The 26,275-nt window shown below is 43.5% G+C and overlaps 1 long non-coding RNA gene and 1 pseudogene across 5 annotated transcripts in view; one reads left to right on the top strand and one right to left on the bottom strand.

Moving 5' to 3' along the window:
- Positions 1 to 26,275, top strand: part of LOC128583177 (uncharacterized) — a 134,166-nt gene that overhangs the window by 3,204 nt on the left and 104,687 nt on the right. For 3 of the 5 annotated variants that reach the window (XR_008379397.1, XR_008379399.1, XR_008379396.1), the window contains exon 3: positions 7,767 to 7,864. This is a non-coding gene — a long non-coding RNA (uncharacterized LOC128583177). Of the gene's footprint in view, positions 1 to 7,766; positions 7,865 to 10,872; positions 10,966 to 26,275 lie in introns of all 5 variants that reach the window. The other 2 variants (XR_008379398.1, XR_008379400.1) reach the window with 1 other exon arrangement.
- On the bottom strand, positions 14,952 to 16,022 carry LOC128583172 (transcription factor BTF3-like; annotated as a pseudogene).

The following is a 26,275-nucleotide window of genomic DNA, read 5'->3' as shown; positions in this document are numbered from 1 at the left end:
TTAATATCAGATATCAGGTTTTCCAAAGTGCTTTCCGATTATTCTATTTTTTTTTTTTATTAAATCATAGCTGTGTACATTAATGCAATCATGGGGATTTTTCTTTTTTTGGACACAGAGTCTCACTTTGTCACCCTTTGGTAGAGTGCTGTGGCAGTGGTGTCATAGCTCACAGCAACCTCAAACTCTTGGGCTCAAGTGATTCTCTTGCCTCAGCTTCCCAAGTCCTGGGACCACAGGTGCCTGCCATGATATCTGGCTATTTTTTTTTAGAGATGAGGTCTCGCTCTGGCTCAGGCTGGTCTTGAACCTATGAGCTCAGGCAATCTACCCCCCTCGGCCTCCCAGAGTGCTGGGATTGCAGGTGTGAGCCAACGTGTCTGGCTTTTTTGTTAGATAGAGTCTCACTTTGTTGCGCTTGGTAGAGTGCCATGGTGTCATAGCTCACAGCAACCTCAGACTCTTGGGCTCAAGGGATTTCTTGCCTCAGCCTTCTGAGTAGCTGGGACTACAGGCGCCTGCCACAATGCCTGGCTATTTTTAGAGACAGGGTTCTTGCTCTGGCTCAGGCTGGTCTCGAACCGTGAACTTAGGCAGTGTACCCGTCTTAGCCTCCCAGAGTGCTAGGATTACAGGCGTGAGCCCTCAGTCCTGGCCCCTCAGATTATTTTATATAATCTTACAAACAATTGTAGTAGATAGGTACAAAACAGCAGATGTGACAATAAATAGCACCAAGTGCTTATTATGTAGTAGGCATTGGTCTAAACCTTATTCTGTGCATTTTTTTTTTTTTTGAGTTTCACTTTGTCGCCCTCAGTAGAGTGCTATAGCATCATAGCTCACAGTAACCTCAGACTCCTGGGCTTAAGTGATTCTCTTACCTGGACGCCTGTAGTCCTAGCTACTTAGGAGGTGGAGGCAGGAGAATTGCATCAGCCCAGAAGTTGGAGGTAGCTGTGATGCCACCGCACGCTACCCAGGGTGACAAGTAGCTGGGACTACAGGTGCCCAACATGACACCTGGCTATTTTTAGAGACAGGGTCTTACTCTTGCTCAGGCTGGTCTTGAACCCCCGGGCTCAGGCCAATCCACCTGTCTTGGACTTCAGAGTGTTGGATTACACATTACATGCCCAGCCTGTAATGTGACTTGATGTGTTGTATAGGCCACAGGTTACCTTGGGTGATGCTGTGATCTGGCAAGGGGGTCACTGGACTTTGGAATTGGAGCTGTGAGCCCTGGCCCCAGTTTAGCCACTGACTGGCCGGGAGACTTCTACAACCCAGTTCACCTCTCTGGGTCTTAGTTTTCCCATCTGTAAAACAAGAGATAAAATGATCACTAGGGCTTCTTCTAATTTTGTGTAAGGAGTAATGACATTTGATGACTTTGGTATTTATTCCTAAGGGAGAGGGTTACTTATCTCTGGGGAGGAGGTTTATATAAATATTTTCATCACTTTTGACAAATTTTCTACTTCCTTCCTTAGACCTGCATTAACTTGTAGATACCTGAGTGAATTCCATACCACCCATTTTATAGATTAAACCGCTGACATGTAGAGCAACTGACTAAATAGTTACTGCCCAACCCCTGGAGCCTCATACATGACTCTTCTCCTCCTACACAGTGACCACACATTGATTAAGGGATTTAATAAGGCTGAAAAGGTGAGTCAGGCTGACTTTGGAAGTTGAACCACAGGATTTATGCTCTATTCAGAGGAATGATTCTTGCTTCCTCTTAGGTTAATTTGGTATGTTACATGAAACCTTTCTAAATGATTTCACATTACTTGTTTAATTGTCACAGGCAACTTTGGCAATGGGGTTATTCTCATTTTATGGAAGAGCTATCTTTGGATCAGAGAAGCAGAATGACTTACCCAAGGTTACACAGCTTGTTAAGACCTCAGCTGGGGTTCGGTGCCTGTAGCTCAAGCAGTTAAGGCGCCAGCTACATATATCAGAGCTGGTGGGTTTGAATCCAGCTGGGGCCTGCCAAACAACAATGACAACTACAACCGAAAAATAGCCAGGCGTTGTGGCGGGTGGCCTGTAGTCACAGTTATTTGGGAGGCTGAGGCAAGAGAATCTCTTAGGCCCAGGAGTTGGAGGTTGCTGTAAGTTGTGATGCAACAGCACTCTACCCAGGGCGACAGCTTGAGGCTCTGTCTCGGGAAAAAAAACCTTAGCTGGGACTCCTGACTGGTTGTGAATTTTTCCTTTTCTTGGTTTTTGATGCTTGTGGCATGAACTTTGACAAATGGGATAACTTCTTTTTTTTTTGAGATGGAGTCTTACTGTGTCATCCCCGTAGAGTACCTTGGTATCATAGCTCACAGCAACCTCTAACTCTTGGGCTCAAGCAAATCTCTTCCCTCAGCCTCCCAAGTAAATATAGGCGCCATCCACTACACCTGACTATTTTTAGAGATGGGGTATCGCTCTAGCTCAGGCTGGTCTCAAACCTGTGAGCTCAGGCAGTCTATCCACCTTGGCCCCCTAAAGTGCTGGGATTATAGATGTGAGCCACTGCGCCCAGCCTGGGATAACTTTAAACTCAAAAAGCTTTCTAGCCAGTCTTTATTTTTCTGTTCTAGAACATTTAGTGCATTTATCCTAGGCTCCTGACTCCTTTAGTTTAAGATAATCTCTTCTCTCTTGTTCACTGAAAGTTTACATTTATGGGTTTGGGAAAGGGTAGGGATTCTCCAACAAGACTATTTTAAATTCCCTGGGACAAGAGCCAGATTTTAATCTAATCTGCTTAGTTCATCAAGTAGACCACAGCTACTTAAATTTGCCCTGCCAACATGCAGCATTTTTTCAAAAACATGGTTGTTCTTTCCCCCTTAGATTGATATATTTTTCTTCCTTCCTTTCCTTTCTTTTCTTCTCTTTCTCTTCTGTTTTCTTCCCCCTCCCCTCCCCGCAATCCTCTTGCCTCTGCCTCCCTAATAGCTAGGATTATAGGTGCCTGCCATAGCACTCAGCTAGTTTTTCTATTGTCATTTATTTATTTATTTATTCATTTATTTATTTGAGACAGAGTCTCACTATGTCACCCTTGGTAGAGTTCCAGGGCATCACAGCTCACAGTAACCTCAAACTCTTGGGCCTAAGTGATTCTCGTGCCTCACCTGGGACTACAGGTGCCTGCCACAACACCTAGCTGTTTTTTGTTGCAATTGTCATTGTTGTTTAGCTGGCCCAGGCTAGTTCAAACCCGCCACCCTCAGTGAATATGGCTGTGCTATGGGCATAGATCCTATTTATTTATTTATTTATTTTTGAGATAGAGTCTCACTGTGTTACCCTTGGTAGAGTGCTGTGGCATTATAGCTTACACCAACCTCTAACTCTTGGGATTAAGCAATTCTCTTGCCTCAGCCTCTCAAGTAGCTGGGACTATAGGCACCCACCACAATGCCCAGCTATTTTTTTTTGTTGTTGCAGTTGTCGTCGTTTTGCAGGCCTGGGCCAGGTTTGAACCCATCTGCCTCCATGTATGTGGCTGGCGCCCTAACCATTGAGCTATGGGCGTCGAACCTGTCTTTTATTTTATTTTATTTTATTTTTGAGACAGAGTCTCAAGCTGTTGCCCTGGATGGAGTGCCATGGTGTCACTGCTTACAGCAACCTCACACTCTTGGGCTTAACTGATCCTCTTGCTTCAGCCTCCCAAGTAGCTGTGACTACAGGCGCCCTCCACAGTGCCTGGCTATTTTTGGTTATAGTTGTTATTGTTGTTTGGCGGGCCAGAGTTGGATTTGAACCTGCCAGCTCTGGTATGTGGCTGGTGCCATAGCTGCTTGTGCTATAGGCACTGCCAAGCCTGTCTTTTTTTTTAGTATAGACAGGGTCTTGCTCTTGCTCAAGCTTGTCTCGAACTCCTGAGCTCAGGCAATCCACCTGCCTTGGTCTCCCAGAGTGCTAGGATTATAGGTGTGAGCCACCGTGCCCGTTTTTCTTTTATCTTTTTAGAACCAGAGTCTCACTTTGTTGCCTTTGGTAGAGTGCTGTGGTGTCATAGCTCACAGCAACTTCAAAATCTTGGACTCAAGTGATTCTCTTTCCTCAGCCTCCTGAGTGCCATAATGCCCGGCTATTTTTAGAGACAGGGTCTCGCTCTTGCTTAGAGTGGTCTCAAACCTGTGAGCTCAGGCACTCCACCTGCCTTGGCCTCCCAAGAGCTAGGATTACAGGCGTGAGCCACTGTACCCAGCCCCGATGTTTTTCTTTCTTTTTTTTTCTTTTTTGAGACAGAGCCTCAAGCTGTCGCCTTGGGTAGAGTGCAGTGATGTCACAGCTCACAGCAACCTCCAACTCTTAGGCTTAAGCTATTCTCTAGCCTCAGCCTCTCAAGTAGCTGGGACTACAGGTGCCCACCACAATGCCCAGCTATTTTTTGGTTGTAGTTGTCATTGTTGTTTTGGCAGGTGCAGGCTGGATTCGAACCCGCCAGCTCTGGTGTATGTGGCTGGCGCTTTAGCTACTTGAGCTATAGGTGCTGAGCCTACCTGACTGTTTTTTAGAGATAGGTTCTTGCTCTTGCTCAGGGTGGTCTTGAACTCATCAATCTACTTGCCTGCCCTCCCAGAGTACTAGGATTATAGGCATGAGCCACTGTGCTGGCCTTTAAAATAATAATAGTGGAGAGGGATTTTCCCCTTTTACTCTCTAGCTTACTACATCCTAGGAACATGTCTTACCCATGTTGTAGTTAGTAACAATTTCACTTCATACGCTGTTGTGAGATCCCTTCTTTTTTTTTTTTTTTTTTTTTGTAGAGACAGAGACTCACTGTACCGCCCTCCGGTAGAGTGCCGTGGCGTCACACGGCTCACAGCAACCTCTAACTCTTGGGCTTACGCGATTCTCCTGCCTCAGCCTCCCAAGCAGCTGGGACTACAGGCACCCGCCACAACGCCCGGCTATTGAGATCCCTTCTTGATTCCCTGAGAAACATAAGAAATATTTTGGTGTAGTTTGCAAAAGTGATCAAGAAATACAGCAACATCTTTTGACTTAAGTTCTCCTGATTGGGCAAAGCCATGATAACTCTGCCTGAAATAAGCTGTGGGGAAGGGAGTATAGGGAAAAGTTAAAGGAAAGAGTAAAAGAAGAATGCAAATACAAGGTATAGGAAAAGTGAGAAAGGGAAGAAAGGGCAAGAAGAGGAAAGAGATAAAAGAATAGGCTGGAGAAAAATACAGGGTAGGTGAAAAGAACGTGAAGAGAATACTCCCAAGGTCCATTAGCCCCACCTGTGGTGTGAAAAGCATAGGCTCCTGTGTTACACCAAGGAAGAACAGCTGGTATGAGAACTCTTCCTGGGTTCATTTTGGGTAGTATGAACTTCCCTTGTTTATTCTCTATTTTCAATATTATGTAGGAGAAATTTCTTTGTTTCTGTTATCAGGTGGGGATGTGATCATTTTCCAGTAATTTTAATATTAGCCTTAGTTAAATTGGTTTATCAAGACAGATGTGTTACAAAAATCACAGAAGGTGGGCTTGGCGCCTGTGGCTCAAGTGACTAGGGCATCAGGCACATACATGGGAGCTGGGGGGTTCGAATCCAGCCCGGGCCTGCCAAACAACGACAACTACAACCAAAAAAAAATAGCTGGGCATTGTGGAGGGTGCCTGTAGTCCCAGCTACTTGTGAGGCTGAGGCAAGAGAATCGCTTAAGGCCAAGAGTCTGATGTTGCTGTGAGCTATGATGCCATGGCACTCTACCAAGGGTGACAGACTCTGTCTCAAAAAAAAAAAATCAAACTTTGCTTAGCATGTGTGGCTCAGTGGATGGGGCGCCAGCACCATATACTGAGGGTGGTGGATTTGAACCCGGCCCCAGCCAGCTAAAACAGCAGTGACAATGGCAACAAAAAATAGCTGGGAGTTGTGGCAGGCGCATGTAGTCCCAGCTACTTGGGAGGCTGAGGCAAGAGAATCACCTAAGCCCAAGAGTTGAAGGTTGCTGTGAGCTGTGATATCACTGTGCTCTACCGAGGTTGACAAAGTGAGACTCTTGTCTCTAAAAAAATAAATAAAATAAAAAATCACAGAAGGTGGCTTGGCGTTTGTAGCACAGTGGTTATGGCGCCAGCCACATACACCGAGGGTGGCAGGTTCGAACTCCGCCCAGGCCAGCTGAACAACAGTGACTGAAAACTGGGTAGTGCCTGTGGCTCAGTGAGTAGGGCACTGGTCCCATATACCGAGGCTGGTGGGTTCAAACCCGGCCCTGGTCAAACTGCAACAAAAAAATAGCTGGGCATTGTGGTGGGCGCCAAGGCAAGAGAATCTCCTCAGTCCCAAGAGCTGGAGGTTGCTGTGAGCTGTGATGCTACGGCACTCTACCAAGGGTGACAAAGTGAGGCTCTGTTTCTAAAAAAAACAAAAAAACCAGTGACAACTGCAACGAAAAATAGTCGGGCATTGTTGTGGGCACCTGTAGTCCCAGCTACTTGTGAGGCTGAGGCAAGAGAATCACTTAAGTCCAAGAGTTGGAGGTTGGTTGTTTTGAGCTATGATGCCACAGCACTCTACCAAGAGTGACATAGTGAGACTCAAAAAAAAAAAAGAAAATCACAGGCTTTTTATAGTTTTTGGCCAGGGCTGGGTTTGAACCCACCACTCTCAAAAAAAAAAAAAAAAAAAGCAAGGAAACCTAACCTTGTCAATAAATGATATTTCAGTAAAAAAAAAAAAATCACAGGCTTTTTTTTTTTTTTTTTTTTTTTTGCAGTTTTTGGCCAGGGCTAAGTTTGAACCCACTACCTCCAGCCGGTGCCCTACTCCTTTGAGCCATAGGCGCTGCCTCACAGAAGGCATTTGAAGTCAGATTTCATTTTATTCACTTATTCATTCAACAGATAATTATTGATTGCATGCTATGTTCCAGACATTATTATTTTTTTTTTTTTGTGGTTTTTGGCCGGGGCTGGGTTTGAACCCGCCACCTCCGGCATATGGGACCGGCGCCCTACTCCTTGAGCCACAGGCACCGCCTGACATTATTAGTATATAAAAATGAGATCCTGTTCTTGCCCTCAAAATGTCTGTTGGGGCTGGGTGTGGTGGATCATGCATGTAATCCCAGCACTTGGGAGGCCAAGGTAGGTGGATTGCCCGAGCTCACAGGTTTGAGACCCAGCCTGAGCAAGAGCGAGACCTTATCTCTAAAAATAGCAAAGCATCGTGGGGGGTTGCCTGTAGTCCCAGCTACTTGGGAAGCTGAGGCAAGAGAATTGGTTAAGCCCAAGAGTTTGAAGTTGCTGTGAGCACTCTACTGAGGGTGACAAAGTGAGACTCTGTCTCAAAAAAAAAGAAAGAAGATACCTTTTCTTTCTTTTAGGGACAACGTCTGATTAGTTTTTCTATTTTTAGTAGAGAAGGGATCTCACTCTTGCTCAGGCTGGTCTGAACTCCTGAGCTCAAGTAGTCCACCTGCCTCGGCCTTCCAGAGTGCTAGGATTACAGGTGTGAGCCACTGTACCTGGCTGGGTGTATTTTTTTTTAACAATAAAGGTAGGATCTCACATTCTTGCTCAGGTTTTCTGTTTTCGTTTTTTTTTTTTTTTGAAAAGTGAAATATGAGGTCTTTATTTTTTAAATTGTTTTTTATTAAATTATATTTGTATATTGATGCATTTATGGGGCTCAGGGTACTGCTTTGATATACAATGTGAAATGCTTACATTGAACTAAATAATACATCCATCACAATTATACTCATTTCTTTCTTGCCCAGGTTTGAGTGTAGTGGCACAGTCACAGCTCAGTGCAACTTCAAACTCCTGGACTCAGACACTCTTCCTGTCTCAGCCTTCTGACTGACTGGGACTACAGGTGTGTGCCACCATGGTTGTTGGTTCATTTTTCTTATTGTTTGTAGAGATGAGGTTTTGCTGTGTTGCCCATACTGCTCTTGAACTCTCTGGGCTCAACTGATCCTCTGCCTCCTCCCAAAGTGCTTGGATTATAGGTGTGAGCTTTTGAATCTAATTGTGTTCTGTTTTGCTTTTGAGGAGGGGTGTTTATGGGAATTTAGGGTGTTTGTTAAGCTGGTTAGGATGTTTGAGTTAGGGAGGAGGGAAGGTAGTTCAAAAATGATTACTAGGCCAGCCTGGTGGCTCATTCATACCTGTAATCTCAGCACTCTGGGAGGCCAAGGAGGGTGGATTGCTTGAGCTCATGAGTTCGAGACCAGCCTGAGCAAGTGCCAAACCCCATCTCTAAAAATTGCCCGGTGTTGTGGTGGGCACCTGTAGTCCCAGCTACTTGGGAGAATGAGGCAAGGGGATCACTTGAGCCCAAGAGTTTGAGGTTGCTATGAACTATGACACCATGGCACTCTACCCAGGGTCACAGAGTAAGACTCTGTCTCAAAAAAAAAAAAAAGTGATTACTAAATACTTGTTGGGTACCCTATACAGTATACACTTATGTGGGTAATGGATACACTAAAAGTCCCAACTTCACCACTCTACAGTTCATCCATGTAACTAAAAACCACTTGTCTTATTAGATCTATTAAAATAAAACAAAATGATTGCTACTTTATGTCAAAACAAAAGAAATACATTTAAATAAGTTATTTCTTTGATTCCTGCCTACTGAGCACAGGATACTTTGTTTCAGAGAGATAGTTACTTCAACCAGGCAAAGCATTTGTTCAGTACTCTGTGGGCTGGGTGCTCACTCACAGCACAGTGGTTATGGTGCCGGCCACATGCACCAATGTTGGAAGGTTCGAACTTGGCCGGGGCCAGCTAAACAACAATGAAAACTGTAACAACAACAACAAAAAAAGCCAGGCATTGTTGTGGATGTCTGTAGTTCCAGCTACTTGGGAGGCTGAGGCAAGAGAATTGCTTGAGCCCAAGAATTTGAGATTGCTGTGAGCTGTGACACCATAGCACTCTACCAAGGGCAACAAAATGAGACTGTCTCAAAAATAAATAAATAAATAAAATTAGTCCCTGTAAAATTTGTTGTGTCCAGATTAAGAGGATAAATTTCTGTTTTTTTGTGTTTTTGAGACATGGATGGTGCTGCATTAAAGAGAAACCTTATGTGTATTCATTAGACAATACTGGAATTTTACCTGGATTAAAAGAGGTGGAAACATAGTATGTGTGGAGTAGGAAAGAACAAGCTTAGAAAATAGCATGAAGGCTCAGTACCTGTAGCTCAGTGGCTAGGGCGTCAGTTACATACAGTGGAGCTGGCGGGTTTGAATCCAGTCCAGGCCTGCCAACAGCAGTGACAACTGCAAGATAGCCCGGCCTTGTGGTGGGTTCCTGTAGTCCCAGCTACTTGGGAGGCTGAGGCAAGAGAATCACTTAAGCCCAAGAGTTGGAGGTTGCTATGAGCTGTGATGCAATGGCACTCTACCAAGGGCAACATAGACTATGTCTCAAAAAAAAAAAAAAGAAAAAAGAAAATAGCACGAAGATTCAGTGGTCATTTTTCACCTATCTTCATTCTTGACCTCTCAGCAGCATTTGATGCTCCCTTTAGCTTCTTTTGACTTCAGGATGCCATTCCCTTGGTTCTCCTATCTTACTAGTTCGTCCTTCTCAATCTTTTTTTTTTTTTTCTGATCACCTTCATCTCCTCAGACTCCAATCATGGAGTACTCAGAGCAGTCCTTGGATCTCTTCTCTGTCTACCTTTCCTAGGTTATCTCTTTCAAGACTTTAAATACCATATATACCCTGACAATTCTTGAATTCTGATTACTACTTTAGAATTCTTTTCTGGGGACAGTGCCTGTGGTTCAGTGAGTAGGGTGCCGGCCCCATATACCGAGGGTGGCGGGTTCAAACCCGCTCCCGGCCAAACTGCAACAAAAAAGTAGCTGGGAGTTGTGGTGGACGCCTACTAATCCCAGTTACTTTGGAGACTGAGGCAAGAGAATCGCCTAAGCCCAGGAGTTGGTGGTTGTTGTTAGCTATGATGCTATGGCACTCTACCAAGGGTGATAAAGTGAGACTCTGTTTCTATCAAAAAAAAAAAAAAAAATTTTTTTTTCTGAACCCAAGGCCTTATTTTTGAGACTAGGTTTTGCTCTGTCGCTCCGTTAGAGTGCACTGGTATGATCATAGCTCACTGCAGCCTCAAACTTCTGGGCTCAAGTGGTCATATTGCCTCAGCCTCCCAAGTAGCTAGGACTACAGGTGGCACCACCATGCCTGGCTGGTTTTTTTTTTTTTTTTAATTTTTATAGAGGTAGGCCATGATACCAGAGTGGTCTCAAATGATCCTTACACTTCAGCTTCCTGAAGTGCTGAGATTATAGGCGTGAGTCAGCATGTCTGGCCATGAACTCCGGATTCTTTTTTTTTGAGACAGAGTCTCACTATGTAGCCCTCAGTAGAGTGTCATGCTATCACAGCTCACAGCAACCTCAAACTCTTGGGGCTTAAGCGATTCTCTTGTCTGAGCATCCCAAGTAGCTGGGACTATAGGCACCCGCCACAATGCCTGGCTATTTTTTGGTTGTAGTTGACATTGTTTGGCAGGCCCAGGCTGGATTTGAACCCACCAGCTCCAGTGTATATGGCTGGCACCCCAGCTGCTTGAGCCACAGGCGCTGAGCCAACTCTGGATTCTTGTATTCATCTGTCTACTGGCTATCTCTACTTGATAGATTCCCCCCCCCCCTTTTTTTTAAATTTTAGTGATAGGGTCTTGCTCTGTTCTCTAGGCTGGAGCATAGTAGTGTGATCATAACTTAGTGTAACTTCGAGCTCCTAGGCTCAAGGGATCCTGCTGCCTCAGCTTTCCTGAGTAGCTGGGACAACAGGCATGTACTGCTATGCCCTACTAATTTTTAGTGTTTTTTTTTTTAGAGATGGGGCCTTGTTATGTTGCCCAGGCTAACCTCAAACTCCTGGCCTCAAGCAGTCATCCTGCCTCAGTTTACCATAGTGCCGGGATTACAGGTATGAGCCACTGCACTCAGCTAGCTTCTTGTACTTATTAAAAAATCTAACTTTGGCTCAGCACCTGTGGCTCAAGCAGCTAGGGTGCCAGCCACATACACCTGAACTGGTGGGTTCCGATCCAGCCCACGCCCGCCAAAAATGACAGCTACAACCAAAAAATGGCTTGGCATTGTGGCGGGCACCTGTAGTCCCAGCAACTTGGGAGGCTGAGGCAGGAGAATCGCTTGAGCTCTGGAGTTGGAGGTTGCTGTGCTATGAGCTGTGATGCCACGGCACTCTACCCAGGGTGACAGCTTGAGGCTGTCTCAAAAAAAAAAAAAAAATCTAACTTAAGGCTTGGCGCCTGTAGCACAGTGGTTACGGCGCCAGCCACATACACTGCGGGTGGCCGGTTCTAACCCAGCCCAGGCCAGCTAAACAACTGCAACAAAAAAGTAGCCAGGCTATTTGTAGTAGCTGGACGTCTGTAGTTCCGGCTACTTAGGAGGCTGAGGCAAGAGAATCCCTTAAGCCCAAGAGTTTGAGGTTTCTCTGAGCTGTGATGCAATAGCACTCTACCGAGGGTGACATAGGGAGAATGTCTCAAAAAAAAGAAATATGACTTCAGAACTTTTCTTATCAAACCTGCATCTCTGGAAGTTCTTCCTCATCTCAGTTTTATTTGTATCAAATATACAGATATAAAGGAGTCTCTCTTGATTCTGTTCTTTTTACTTTCCTCATCTAATCCACTTGCATGTCCTGTCTACTTCACCTTAAAATATATCTAGCATTTGAACACTTAACCACCTTCCCTGCTGCTGTTGGTTTATCTTCTTTTGATCTTGACCCCTCAAGTCTAACAGAGTCTCACTGTGTTGCCCTCAGTAGAGTGCGATGGCATTACAGCTCACAGCAACCTCAAACTCTTGGGCTTAAGTGATTCTTCTGCCTCAGCTTCCCAAGTAACTGGGACTACAGGCACCTGCCACAATGCCCAGCTAAGAATAATTGTTTTAAGCGTATATAAGATTATGTCACCGCTCTGCTGAAAACTGTCTACTGGGTACCGGGTTAAAATCCCACTTGCATTAACAACTACCATCCTTACTGTGATCTATAAGGCCGTGCGGATCTGCAGCAACACCTCTCCTTCTTGTTCTGATTTCATCTCCTACCACTTCCCCTTATGTTCTAGCTATATTGGTCTTGTAGTTCCTCCAGCATGCCAGGCCTTGGGGCCGTTGTAATTGTTTTTCTGCCTAGAACATAATTTTTCCAGATATCAATATGGCCTTTTCCCTTACCTCCCTTATGTTTCTGCTCAACTGTCACCTAATCAGTGAAGTATTCCTTAACCAAACTGTTTAAGTAAAATGTATTTTCCTGCCCTCTGCTTTTCCTATTCCCTCTCTCTGCCTTATTTTTCTCCATAGCATTTATTTCCTATTGACATAATATTTATTCATTAATTTATTCATCATTTAACAGTACTTATTGAGTGCTACCTACTATGTGCCAGGAATTGTTCTAGGGACTCTATCATAATAGTTTTTTATATGTTGCCCTTCACTAGAATGTAAATTTCATGATGATTAGGACTTTCTTTTTTTTTTTTGTTTTTTGACCGGGGCTAGGTTTGAACCCACCACCTCTGGCATATAGGACCAGCGCCCTACTCCTTGAGCCACAGGCGCCGCCCGGGGACTTTCTTTTGCTTATTGGTATATCCTCACCTCCCAACAACGGAGGCTAGAACATAGGAGTTGAATGAATAAATTTGTTCCTTTTTGATTATATTATATTATATTTATTTTTGAAACAGAGTCTCACTCTGTCATCCTGGCTAGAGTGCTTGCTCAAAGCAAGCTCAAACTCCCGGGCTCATGTGATCTTCTTTCCTCAGTCTCTCAAGTAGCTGGGACTACAGGCACCTGCCACAATGCCCAGCTAGTTTTTCTATTTTTAGTACAGACAGCATCTGACTTTTGCTCAGGCTAGTCTTGGACTCCTGAGCTCATGCAGTCCACCTGCCTGGGCTTCCCAGAGTGCTAGGATCACAGGCATGAGCCACCGCACCTGGGCAGTTTGTTTTTGTTTTTAAACAAAAATATACTGAATAAATAGAGGGCTAGGTACCACATAATGGAAGATGTATATGAATTAGACCTTGTTCCTGCTCTCAAGTTTCTCAGAGTTTGTAAAATGCTTATTGTGACCAGAATAGTACTGTGCTCTCTAGAAGGATAAAGTACTACATTGTTCTGGAATTGGGAAGGTGAGGACAGTGTGCAGGGGTATGGATATCATCAGAGATAAAGTCCTGCTTTGTCAGGCTTATCAATAATTTGCACTCTTTCTGGAAGGGCAGGATTGATGATAACTCACTGCATTACTGGCTTTTTAGTTTACAGTTTACATTTGGTCTTACCTTAATAGAGCAGATATGACCTTTACAAGTGTTACTTTAAAATCCTATTATCAGTCATAGTTCTTTTTAGGTAGTTGATAGATACCTTCTAATACAGCCAACTTCTCCCAAGATAAGTGAGTGAAAGAGTTAACCAACGTTACCTTCATCCATCAAAGTTCTTTTCTGGTAACCCACTTATTAGCTATGTGGTCTTGAACCTCACTTTCTGTATTTTTCAAATGGAGACATAACCAATGACATGATCTTTCTTGTGAGGATTGAGTGACTAATATACCAGTGTTTTTTGTGTGTATAACAATATTTATTCCAGCATTATCTATGATATTAAAAAAATGGAAACCACATAAATACCTAATAATGAATATAATGCAGTTTAAAATCACATTATTGGAATAATGAAAAGGAACTATTGAGAATGCATTAAGCAGGAGAAAAATATCAGGTACTACCACAGCATAACTTTTTTTTTGTTTTTGTTAAAACAAATGCCTACATGGGTGTCTGTGTGTTAAAAAAACAAACAAAAAAACGCACAGCGTAGTTGCTTCCAAAGTGTAGTCCCAGGGCCAATGGCCTCAGCAATACCACAGAATTTATTAAGTGCAGATACCCACATGAGATCTATTGGATTGGAATCTCTGTTTTCTTTTTTCTTTCTTTCTTTTTTTTTTTAGAAACAGAGTCTCACTTTATCATCCTTAAGTAGAGTGCAATGGCATCACAGCTCACAGCAACCTCCAGCTCTTGGGCTTAAGTGATTCTCTTGCCTTAGCCTCCTGAGTAGCTGGGACTACAGGTGCCCCCCACAACGCCCAGCATGGAGCCACAGGTGCTGCCTGGAATCTCTATTTTCATAATGATGACTGTGTACCTTACAACCTTTGAGTAAGTTCTCCATTGTATGAATGGGGAAATTGAGGCCCAACGAGGATGGGTAACTTGCCTAAGTCTACAAAGCTAATAAGTAGTGGTGTCACTCATCTAGTTCCCAAGTCCACTCTCTGAACTGCTTTGCTATAGTGCATGTTTGTAATATACCAGTTTTGAGAACAGGAGAGTGAAATGGGGACAGGAAGTAGAGGACTGACAAGTTTATTTATTTATTTATTTTGGGTAAATACTGTATATATCTGTTTTATTTTGAAAAACAAGTTTTTATGAGTATATATTTTTTCTATCTCATTCTTTAATTTTTTTTTTTTTTTTGCAGTTTTTTGGCCAGGGCTGAGTTTAAACCCAATACCCTCGGTATATGGGGTCAGCGCCCTACTCCTTGAGCCACAGGTGCCACTCAAGTATATATTTTTACTAATATGAATAATAAAGATTTTGTTTATTTATTTTTGTTTAAGACAGAGTCTCAAGCTGTTGCCCTGGGTAGAGTGCCATGGCGTCATAGCTCACAGCAACCTCTATCTCTTGGGCTCAAGCAATCCTCTTGCCTCAGAAAGTAAAGATTTTATTTTTTATTATTTTTATTTTTTATTCTTTGGGCTTAAAAATATTAGAGATCTAGATTTTGTTAGATCCATAAACAAAAACAATTTTAAAAAGCAGTCATAATACAAAATAGCAGCTTCCAGTAACTTCTTCAAGTTTCATCTTCAAAAGTTGACTCAATTCAGTTTGCCTCATTCTTGGAAGCCTCATCAAAATTCTCCACAAGATCTGGAACTTCATCGTCATCATCCTCTCCAGTAGCAAGCAAGTGTGCTTTTCCATCCACAGATTTTTTTTTTTTGAGACAGAGTCTCACTTTATCGCCCTTGGTAGAGTGCTGTGGCATCACAGCTCACAGCAACCTCCAACTCCTGGGCCTAGGCGATTCTCTTGCCTCAGCCTCCCGAGTAGATGAGGCCACAGGCACCCTCCACAACGCCCGGCTATTCCTTTGTTGCAGTTTGGCCGGGGCCAGGTTCGAACCCATCACCCTCGGTATATGGGGCCGACGCCCTACTCACTGAGCCACAGGCGCCGCCCCTTCCACAGATTATTTAGGCAGAGCTTCATCCAGTCTCTTCAAGCTAGCTAGCAGACTGTCTGCACCAAGCTGGTTTAAGATGCTGGGTAGCATTTCTGTCAGCTGCTTTGTCTCAGCATGGCCTGTAATGGTGAAAGTGTTTTCTGCCAGAGATGCCTGAACTTTAGGGTTGTTAAAGTGGATCACTGTTCCTTAGTTTGTGAACGTATTCACCTCTTCAATACCAGAGATATTGTTTACCCCTAACTTTTTTTTTTTTTTTTTTTTTGCAGCTTTTTCTTTTTGGCTGGGGCTGGGTTTGAACCCACCACCTCTGGTATATGGGGCCGGCGCCCTACTCACTGAGCCACGGACGCCACCATACCCCTAATTTCTTTAAGGAGAATTCTCCTAAAGTTTTTTATCACCTACTATAGCTGTTCTATGAACCACCTTCTTCTTTGCGAGCAGTTCCTTTCCCACCAATGCGCACTTGTGCCTGCAGTTTGGCGAGTTTCTCTTGGTTCATGATAGTTTCTTTCATCTTGTTGGAGCGTAAATGGGGCTGCGCGGGGGACTAGGGTTGGAGCTCAGGGGGTCTCGGGTAGACCAGTTGAGTTTAAGCGCACACGCGGGGATGCAAGGTGGCAGCTCTAAAGATTTTATTTTTAAAGAACAAAAACTTGGCTGGGTGTAGTGGCTCACGCCTTTAATCCTAGCACTCTGGGAGGCTGAGATGGGTGGATTGTTTGAGCTTAGGGTTTGAGACCAGCCTAAGCAAGAGTGAGACCCCAAAATAGAAAAACTAGACAGGCATTATGGCAGGCCTTTGTAGTCCCAGCTACTCTGGAGACTGAGGCAAGGGAATCACTTGAGCCCAAGAGTTTGAGGTTGCTGTGAGCTTTGATGACACAACAGTACTCTACCCAGGATAACAGAATGATACTCTGTCTCAAACAACAACAAAGACTTTAGTATACTGCTTTTATAGAGTAAAAGGTTTCTAGTAAATATTTCTCTGTCTCTCCACCTAGGTACTTATTCCTGTATTATGTGAGGGAAATAAAACTCTAGAACTGTATCCCATGCTATTCAGTGAGCTGATAGGTAAGAAAACAACTCTTTCCCTTTAGATAAAATTGGAACTTAGTAGGTATTATGGCAATCTTTGGGAGAGGCTGAAAGAGATTGATGATGATGATTAACAGCAACGATAGTAATGGCTAACTTTGATGAACCAGGCACTGTGCTAAGCATTTCATGTGGAACATCATCTTTTAACAACCACAAGATGTCAGTACCATGAAAAGCAGAGCAGTATAGAACTTACAATGGTTTGACTTAACAATTTTTTGACTTTATAATGGCACAAAAGCAATATTCATTTATTAGAAACTACACTTCAAATTCTGAATTTTGTTCTTTTCCAGGCTAGCGATGTGTGTTGGGCATTGTGATCATGAGAGTAAATGGCCGATGCTGTACTCTATAGTTTACTGCATTTAATAAATTACATGAGATATTCAATACTTTATTATAAAATAGGCTTTGTAGATGATTTTGCCCAACTATAGGCTAATGTTTTGAGTGAGAGGCTAGGCTAAGCTGTGGTGTTGGGTAGGTTAGGTGTAGTAAATACATTTTTTTTTTTTTTAAGAGACAGAGTCTCACTTTTGTCACCCTTGGTAGAGTGTTGTGTCATCACAGCTCACAGCAACCTCCAGCTCTTTGGCTTAGGTGATTCTTTTGCCTCAGCCTCCCGAGTAGCTGGGACTATAGGCTCCCACCACAATGCCCAGCTATTTTTTGTTGCAGTTTGGCTGGGGCCAGGTTTGAACCTGCCACCCTCAGTATTTGGGGCCAGCGCCCTACTCTCTGAGCCACAGGCGCTGCCCAGTAAATACATTTTGACTGATAGTATTTTTAACTTGAAATGGGTTTACCAGGATGGCACATCATTATAAGTTGAGCATCTGTATCTAGAAAATGAAGGTAATGATAGTGCCTGTTTCCTAAGGATGGTTGACAGTTAAATGACATAAGCCATGTAAAGTGCTTAGCCTAGTGTTTGGCACTTATTTATTTATTTAGAGACAGAGTCTCAAGCTGTTGCCCTGGGTAGAGTGCCGTAGCATCACAAACTCTTAGGCTTAAGTGATTTTCTTGCCTCAGCCTCCCAAGTAGCTGAGACTATAGGCGCTTGCCGCAATTCCCAGCTATTTTTTGGTTGTAGTTGTCATTGTTGTTTGGCGAGCCCAGGCTGGACTTGAACCTGCCAGGCCGGTGTATGTGGCTGGCACCCTAGCTGCTTGAGCTACAGGCCCCAAGCCAGTATTTGGCATTTAGAAGGTGCTTACCAAGTGTCAGCTATTATCGTAATTAAAATAGTTGTTATTGTCATTTAACAGATAGAGAAACAAAGTCTTTGAGAGAGATAATTTACCTAAGTCACACAGCATATAAATGATGGACCCGGTTTGTATCCAGGCAGTTGAACTCCAGAGCTTTTGCTCTTAACCATTATACTGCATCTCTTCAGTAGGTTGAAGGGAAGAGACAAAACCCGCATGTTGTTGAACTTGAGTTGACTAAGTGTTAAGGTCAGGGTTGGGTTTTGACCTTTATGAGCTTCACTGTGATCATAAGCATCTTTCACCATAGTGTGTGATTTGATTATTTTCTGAATTAATTCTTCCCTAGATCCAAAGAAATAAATGGTAGTTTAGTTACATTCTTCTGCTGAGGGATTGGGTGCTCCCTGGGCCAGGAAATGAAACTAAAAAAACATGTGTCTCAGTGCTCTCTGGATCAGAAGTAGGAGCTTTTCCTGTTTCTCTTGTTATTATGCTTGTCTCTTCTTAATATGACTGGTAAGGATGGGAAGCAAAACAGTGTAAGCACTAAGAACTTCTTTGTGCTATGTACTTTATTGGATTATTTCATTTACTCCTTTAAATAACCTGTAAGTAGTCACTCTTATCCCTATTTTATGGAGTTGAAGAGAGGTTAAAACTTGCTTAAAGTCATGCAGTTAGTAAATGGTAAAGTTGGGATTTGAATAAAGCAACCTGGCTCCAGAGTCCATGCTGATAACCTCTGCTTTCTACTGCTTGTAGTCTTCTGTTACCTGTGTAAAGTAGGTAGTAAGGGCTGTATGATTTAAGAGGTAGTAGGGCTAGTTCTGTTTTTCTCATTTGAAAAATGAAAGATTTTGACCACTGGGCTAGGAATAAGAAGGCCTAAGATTTTAGAAGGATATTTTTTATCAAATATATAATTTGGGATGTACAGTTATTTTCTCCCAACACTTTGAGGATACTGTTTTGTTTTCTTTCTTTTCTTTTCTTTTTTTTTTTTTTTTTGCATTTTTTGGCTGGGGCTGGGTTTGAACCCGCCACCTCCGGCATACAGGGCTGGTGCCCTCCTCCTTTGAGCACACAGGCGCTGCCCTCAGCCAAAAGTTTTAATCACCTGGTTAGATCTTAAAAAAAATAAGCAGAAGGAGGACTCTGGTTATTTTTTTCCTGGTTTTTGTTTGTTTTATTTAGCATTATAGACTCGTGGAGCTGGAAAGAGTCTTTGAGGTAATTTAATACAATCTCTTTGTCTGCAGTCTGCCATCTAATTACAGCAGTGCTTTCTGTGGTCCCTTCCACAGATGATCATCCAAGTTCTCTTTGAATACATCCATTGATGGGGGAGCTCATCACTTCTTGAGGACATTATTGTATTGTTGCATAGTTCTCTTTGGTAGAAAATTTCTTGTTTTGGGGTGGCGCCTGTGGCTCAGTGAGTAGGGCACTGGCCCCATATACTGAGGGTGGTGGGTTCAAACCTGGCCCCGGCCAAACTGCAACAAAAAAATAGCTGGGCATTGTGGTGGGTGCCTGTAGTCCCAGCTGCTTGGGAGGCTGAGAGGCAAGAGAATCACCTAAGCTCAGAAGTTGGAGGTTGCTGTGAGCCGTGTGATGCCATGGCACTCTACCGAGGGTGATAAAGTGAGACTCTGTCTCTACAAAAAAAGAACATTTCTTGTTTGAATTGAAATCTAATTGAGACTTACTAATTTTTGGTCAGTCTCCTGGAACCATAAAGGATAAGTATAATGCATATTCTACATGCCAGCCTTAGGAACCTTTGAAGACAATCTTTTTACTTATAAGGCCCATTTGCACTCTTTGTAGCATCTAAACTTACTTTCAATTCAGATTAGTCTGTGCAAAAGCAGCTTCTGCCTTTCATTACTTTGCAAATACAGCCTAACAAATGTGCTTCACTTCTTGTGATTATTAAGGCACAAAGTGAGTAGACTTCTCCACATCCTTGGAGAATGAATGGATTGTGCTCTAAGTCTTTATAATTGCATATGAGTCTGGAGAGTTTGTAGTCTCTTACTCTTACGCTCTTTACAAGGTCAGGCTGCTGCCCCACATACTCTATCAGAGCTCACAAAATGGCTGGAAGTTTATCCGGGCACTTGACAAACTGCATTTACTTCATCAGGCCACTAGGTGATGAACAACTCACAAACCCAAATTACCAGAGACTTTTGCGTACAAGACAGTTTCTGTTTGTACTAAGGCCATCAAAAGCCATTTGGTCCAACCCATTAAAAGATTTTTTTGTGGTGATGTAAATATTTCTTGCATATTTTGTCTTTCCTGGCTTTGTTCCAATTTTAAACATTAATTGACTAGGACATTTCTTTACTTTTTTTTTTTAAGAGACAGAGTCTCACTTTGTGGCCCTTGGTAGAGTGCTGTGGTGTCACAGCTCACAGCAACCTCAAACTCTTAGGCATAAGCGATTCTCTTGCCTCAGCCTCCCAAGTACCTGGGACTACAGGCGCCTGCCACAATGCCTAGCTATTTTGTTGCAGTTGTCATTGTCATTTAGCTGGCCCAGGTCAGGTTCGAACCCACCACTTTGGTGTATGTGACTGGTGCCATAACCACTGTGCTATGGGCGCCGAGCCTGAGTTTAGGATTTTTTTTTTTGGCCGGGGCTGGGTTTGAACCCGCCACCTCTGGCATATGGGACCGGCGCCCTACCCGCTGAGCCACAGGCGCCGCCCAGTTTAGGATTTTTTTTTTTTGAGATAGACCCTCAAGCTGTCACCCTGGGTAGAGTGCTATGGCATCACAGCTCATGGCAACCTCCAACTCTTGGGCTCAAGCGATTCACCTGCCTCCACCTCCCAAGTAGCCAGGACTACAGGTGCCTGCCACAACGCCAGGCTATTTTTTGGTTGCAGCCATCATTGTCGTTTGGCAGGCCTGGGCTGGATTTGAACCCGCCAGCTCAGGTGTATGTGGCTGGCGCCTTAGCTGCTTGAGCTACAGGCGCCGAGCCTGAGTTTAGGATTTTTGAATACTAGTCCTACTAGTATCTACAGAGTCTATAGCAGCTTTTCTTTTCTTTTTTTTTAGAGACAGAATCTTAACACTTTATCACCCTTGGTAGAGTGCCATGGCATCACAGCTCACAGCAATCTCCAGTCCTGGGCTTAGGCAGTTCTCTTGCCTCAGCCTCCCGAGTAGCTGGGACTACAGGCACCCACCACAATGCCTGGCTATTTTTTGTTGCAGTTTGGCCACGGCCGGGTCTGAACCCACTACCCTCAGTATATGGGGCTGGCCCCCTACCCATTGAGCCACAGTCCCCACCCTATAGCAGCTTTCTATTGTTTTGAATTTCTGATGATATACATGAGAACTGCAGTGCCAACAGGTTCTTTTTCCTTGTAAGCAATAACCTGTTCTGTCTTTTTGGAAGTGAATTTTTCACTGTGGTATGCTAAGGTATCTGTCTTTTAAAAATAACCCTGCTTGGTCCTTGATGAGCCTTTTAGACTTAAAAAAAACTGAAGTCTTTCCCGATACTTCTCTATAAAATTCACAGAAAAACAAATTTTTTTTTTTTTTTTTTGTAGAGACAGAGTCTCACTTTATGGCCCTGGGTAGAGTGCCGTGGCCTCACACAGCTCACAGCAACCTCCAACTCCTGGGCTTAAGCGATTCTCTTGCCTCAGCCTCCCGAGTAGCTGGGACTACAGGCGCCCGCCACAACGCCCGGCTATTTTTTTCTTGCAGTTCGGCCGGGGCCGGGTTTGAACCCGCCACCCTCGGTATATGGGGCCGGCGCCTTACCGACTGAACCACAGGTGCTGCCCCCAGAAAAACAAATTTTAAAAAAATTAAGTTTTTTCACAGCTCTAGGATGTATTATTACTTCCCTTCCGTTTCTATCTTCTTCATGTTACAGGTCAGGAAATTGAAACTGAGTTCAGAAAGATGAAGTGACTTGCCCAAGATCATATAGCTAGTTACAAATGAACCTCAAGCAAAGAACTAGACTCCTTTGTTGAAGTAGACATTTATTATATTGAATATTGCTACAGTGAGAAGGCCATTATGAACAACTTGGAAATTTTTTTTTTTTTTTTTTAGAGACAGAGTCTCACTTTGTCATCCTCGGTAGAGACTGTGGCATCACAGCTTACAGCAATCTTCAGCTCTTGGGCTTAGGTGTTTCTCTTGCCTCAGCCTCCCAAGTAGCTTGGACTATAGGCCCCCGCCACAACGCCTGGCTATTTTTTTTGTTGTTCTTATTGTGCAGTTTGGCTGGGGCTGAGTTCGAACCTGCCACCCTTGGTATATGGGGCTGGCACCCTACTCACTGAGCCACAGGAGCCGCCCATCTTGGAAATTTTTTAATCAGGCAGGAATTTCATCAAGGGTTTGTGGGGAGATGAAGAAGGAAGAGGTGATAAAATTCATAACAGTTAAGATGTGGCCCATGTGGGGCGGCGCCTGTGGCTCAGTGAGTAGGGCGCCAGCCCTATATGCCGAGGGTGGTGGGTTCAAACCCAGCCCCGGCCAAACTGCAACAAAAAAATAGCTGTAATCCCAGCTGCTCGGGAGGCTGAGGCAAGAGAATCGCGTAAGCCCAAGAGTTAGAGGTTGCTGTGAGCCATGTGACGCCACGGCACTCTGCCCGAGGGTGGTACAGTGAGACTCTGTCTCTACAAAAAAAAAAAAAAAAAAATGTGGCCCATGTGAAGGACTGAAGACTTCACAAGTCTCCTGATATCCTAGTTACTGGAACCATCCCAAATTCTAAATTTAATGAAACCAGGAAGTTGCTTGAGTGTTTGGAGAATTAGATTTTTAATAGGAGTTGGATGTGTGCGGTCATGCCCTGTTGTAAATATTGGAAAACATACAAATGGCATTTGAAGGCTTGGAGACAGATACCATAAACCATGTCTTATCAATGGTCTGGTTTCTGTTTTGAGTTCCAGCCTGGGTGAGTTTTCTGCTGGGAACCACCTGTTCCTGGCTCTGTTGATCTTTGGATTTCCCCAGCCCTTCAGTCTCTTTCAGTTTTGAAATGAAACCTACCCCACAGGGCGAGGTCAGGTACCAAGAGGACTTTGACAGCTCACACCATATTGTTTTTTTCCAGAGCTGTGTGGTATGTGACTACGTGAGGTGTAAGGCTCAATAGGACTGTGATATAGGCTAATTAATTGGTGGTGAATCAGCTGTTGGGTAAGGCCTGGGCAGTATCATTTTGAAGGGTTAACTAGGAAAATATGATGAAATTCGTTATGTTTCATCTATACAAAGTTGGAAGTTAAGAGCACAAACACCAGAAAGCTGCCCCTAATTTGTCTTTGGTTTGCTGAAGAGCAAAGACTTTATTTCAGCACCATCTTTCTTTATTTGTATAGGTCCTCCTTTCTATTCAAGGCTCTAGCTTCTGCTGCTCCAGCTTCTAAACCTTTATAGATTGTGCCTCTTGGAAATGCTGCCTTGTGAACTGACTCTTGTAGACACCCCTAGACACTGTCCTCCAACCAGACTCTTCACAGAATGCAGCTTGCCCTCTTCCTTTTGCTATAAATCTGGTTTCTACCAAATTATAGAATATTGGATTTTTACAAGTGAAATTAGTTTTTTCTTCAACTCACCCTATACCATTTCCCCTGTGACTTTGCCTGTCTTCTAGCCTCATTTCCTGGCACTCTAGAATTGCTTCCACACCTTCATTTATCTTCAAATACCTTTTCCTCCTTGAGGTTTCTGCTGGCCAGCAAGGCCACCTTAAAGCAGGCATTTGCATCCATTTCCCCTGTGTTTAAGACTTTAGAGTCTGATCTCCCCTCCTGTGGCTTAGATTGGAGGCCAGGGCTGGCTTGGAAGCAAGGAGTCTGGATAGAGTATGGAATTAGGGGGCTTAGTGTTAACATTGCAAATACAGGCAGATGGGAAGCTGTTAGATGTGAATATTGAGTAGGGTGGGAGAAACAGAAAATTTAGTATATGAAGCAAAAGATGTCCTTTATAGGCTCTCCCCTCTGTCCCCATTCTTTTTTGAAAAATTATTTAATTTACAGAGAATATGGTAAATAATATTTTAAAAAGAATCAAAACGTGTCAAATATATATATATATATTTACTTTTTTTTTTTGTAGAGATAGTCTCACTCTATCACCCTTGGTAGAGTGCCGTGACATCACACTGCTCACAGCAACCTCCAACTCCTGGGCCTAGGCGATTCTCTTGCCTTAGCCTCCCAAGTAGCTGGGACGACAGGCGCCCACCACAGCGCCCAGCTATTTTTTTGTTGCAGTTTGGCTGGGCTGGGTTTGAACCCTCCACCCTCGGTACATGGGGCTGGCACCCTACTGACTTAGCCACAGGCGCTGTCCCAACCTGTCAAATATTTTGATGACTACGTCCCCCATTTAGCCCATTGCCCAAGCTAGAGTGCCATGGGTTCAGCATCATTCACAGAAACCTCAAACTTCTGGGTTCAAGCAATCCTCCTGTCTCAGCCTCCTCACTAGCTGGGACTATAGGTGCCTGCCAGAATGCCTGGCTGATTTTTCTGTTTTTAGTAGGGACCGAAGTCTCGCTTTTGTTCAGGCTGGTCTTGAACTCCTCAGCTCAAGTGATCCTCCTACCTCAGCCTCTAGAATGCTAGAATTACAGGTGTGAGCACCGCACCTGTCCTGAGATACCTGTTTTCAAATTTTATCTCCTGAGACAGATCTTCCCCTGACCACCTAATGATTCTAAAGTGCCCATCCCTGTAATTTCTATCACATCACCTTATTTGAATTCTTTGCATAGTATTTATCAATATCTAATATTTTTCTGGTTTATTTGCATATTTGTTTATAGTCTTTTCCAATTAGAATGTAAAGGTTTTGAGAATAGGGATGTTGTCTATTTTTATTACTAGCACCTAGGACAATGCCTGGTACATTATTGAAATTCAATAAATAATTAAGTGAATAATAAAACAGCTTCATATGTCATATGAGGCCTTTCTTGGCCTCTGTGTCAATTCACTCTCACCTCACCTCCCCTTCTACCAGTTTATCCCATCTCTTTATTTTTTATTTTTTATTTTTTTTATGACTTGGTTATTTAATTTAATTTATTTTTTTATTAAATCATAACTGAATACATTGATATGATCATGGGGCATCATACACTCGCTTCATAGACCATTTGACACATTTTTATCACAATGGTTAACATAGCCTTTCCGGCGTTATCTCAGTTACTGTGCCAAAACATTTACATTCTACATTTACCAAGTTTCGCAAATACCCCTATCCCATCTCTTTAGATGTACCTTTGCATGTACTGTTCCGTGTGAATGCTCTGCCACCACCTGGATATCTCCTGTTCATCCTTCAAGTTATAGCTTACATATAACTTCACCTCACTTCTTCAGCCTCCACCTCAGCATGCATTGCCATTAGTTATTGTACATATTTTACATACTGTAATGAGTTTTCTGTGTCCTTCACTAGACTGTAAATTCTGTAGGGCAAAAGCCTATGTTGTGGGGGCGGCGCCTGTGGCTCAGCGGGTAGGGCGCCGGCCCCACATACCGAGGGTGGTGGGTTCAAACCCGGCCCCGGCCAAACTGCAACAACAAAAAAAATAGCCGGGTGTTGTGGCGGGCACCTATAATCCCAGCTACTTCGGAGGCTGAGGCAAGAGAATTGCCTAAGCCTAGGAGTTGGAGGTTGCTGTGAGCTGTGTGACGCCACGGCACTCTACCAAGGGCGATAAAGTGAGACTCTGTCTCTACAAAAAAAAAGCCTATGTTGTATTTACCATAAATTCCTAGTCATAGGCATCAGCAGTGGCTAGAAAGATCCGTGAAGGGGTATTCAGTGTCAGGGGCAGCACCTGAGGGCTAGGCAGGAAGGTATACTTTATGATGTCAGGGTGAGGTCTAGACATTTGACCCTTGGCTCATTTGGCCTTCTTATTCAATCATCTTTGGTACTTGCAGTGTTTGCCTGGATGAACCACGTAACATGCTTGAGGTAAACCACGTGTGTCTCTCTCTGAGCCATATTCATGAAACCAGGGTAACCTTAACAGGAGACTTGCCCATGAAGGAAGGAGGCATGTGTGCTGAGGATAAAAGTTGAGGATCTGGATAGGCAGATTGTTTACTCCAGGTAGCCAAAGGCAAAATAACTGGTAGTCAAGTAGAATCCTAAACTAGGAAGGAAGCAAAAGGCCTGAGGGATAAGGTGGGGCAAAGCTGGGGCAGGAAGCTGAATCATTAAGTCAGAAACCTGGAGTATTTGGATGGTGGGTGGAGTGTAAGAAGGAACAGAGCACACAGTTCAGGATTAGGTTCATAAATAATCCTGGGGATTATTTAAATAATCTTTCAGTATTCTTACCTCCTTTAGTTTGGAACTAGCTTTTGGATTATAGGAAGGATTAGGTAGTTCATTTACAAGGGTTTGAGTAAGGTTGCATATTACTTTCTTTGTATTTTTTGTGCTCTTTGCTTTAAAAGCAAATACCCAGAAATCCAACTTATCTTTTTCCTCCACTTCGATTTTTGCTGCCAAGAACCTACCTTCCATTCTTTAATTTTATTTTTT

Source organism: Nycticebus coucang, chromosome 4, assembly GCF_027406575.1.
Source record: "Nycticebus coucang isolate mNycCou1 chromosome 4, mNycCou1.pri, whole genome shotgun sequence".
NCBI lineage: Eukaryota > Metazoa > Chordata > Mammalia > Primates > Lorisidae > Nycticebus > Nycticebus coucang.
The sequence above is the reverse complement of the archived record's forward strand: the minus strand, read 5'-3'. Positions and strand labels throughout refer to the sequence as shown.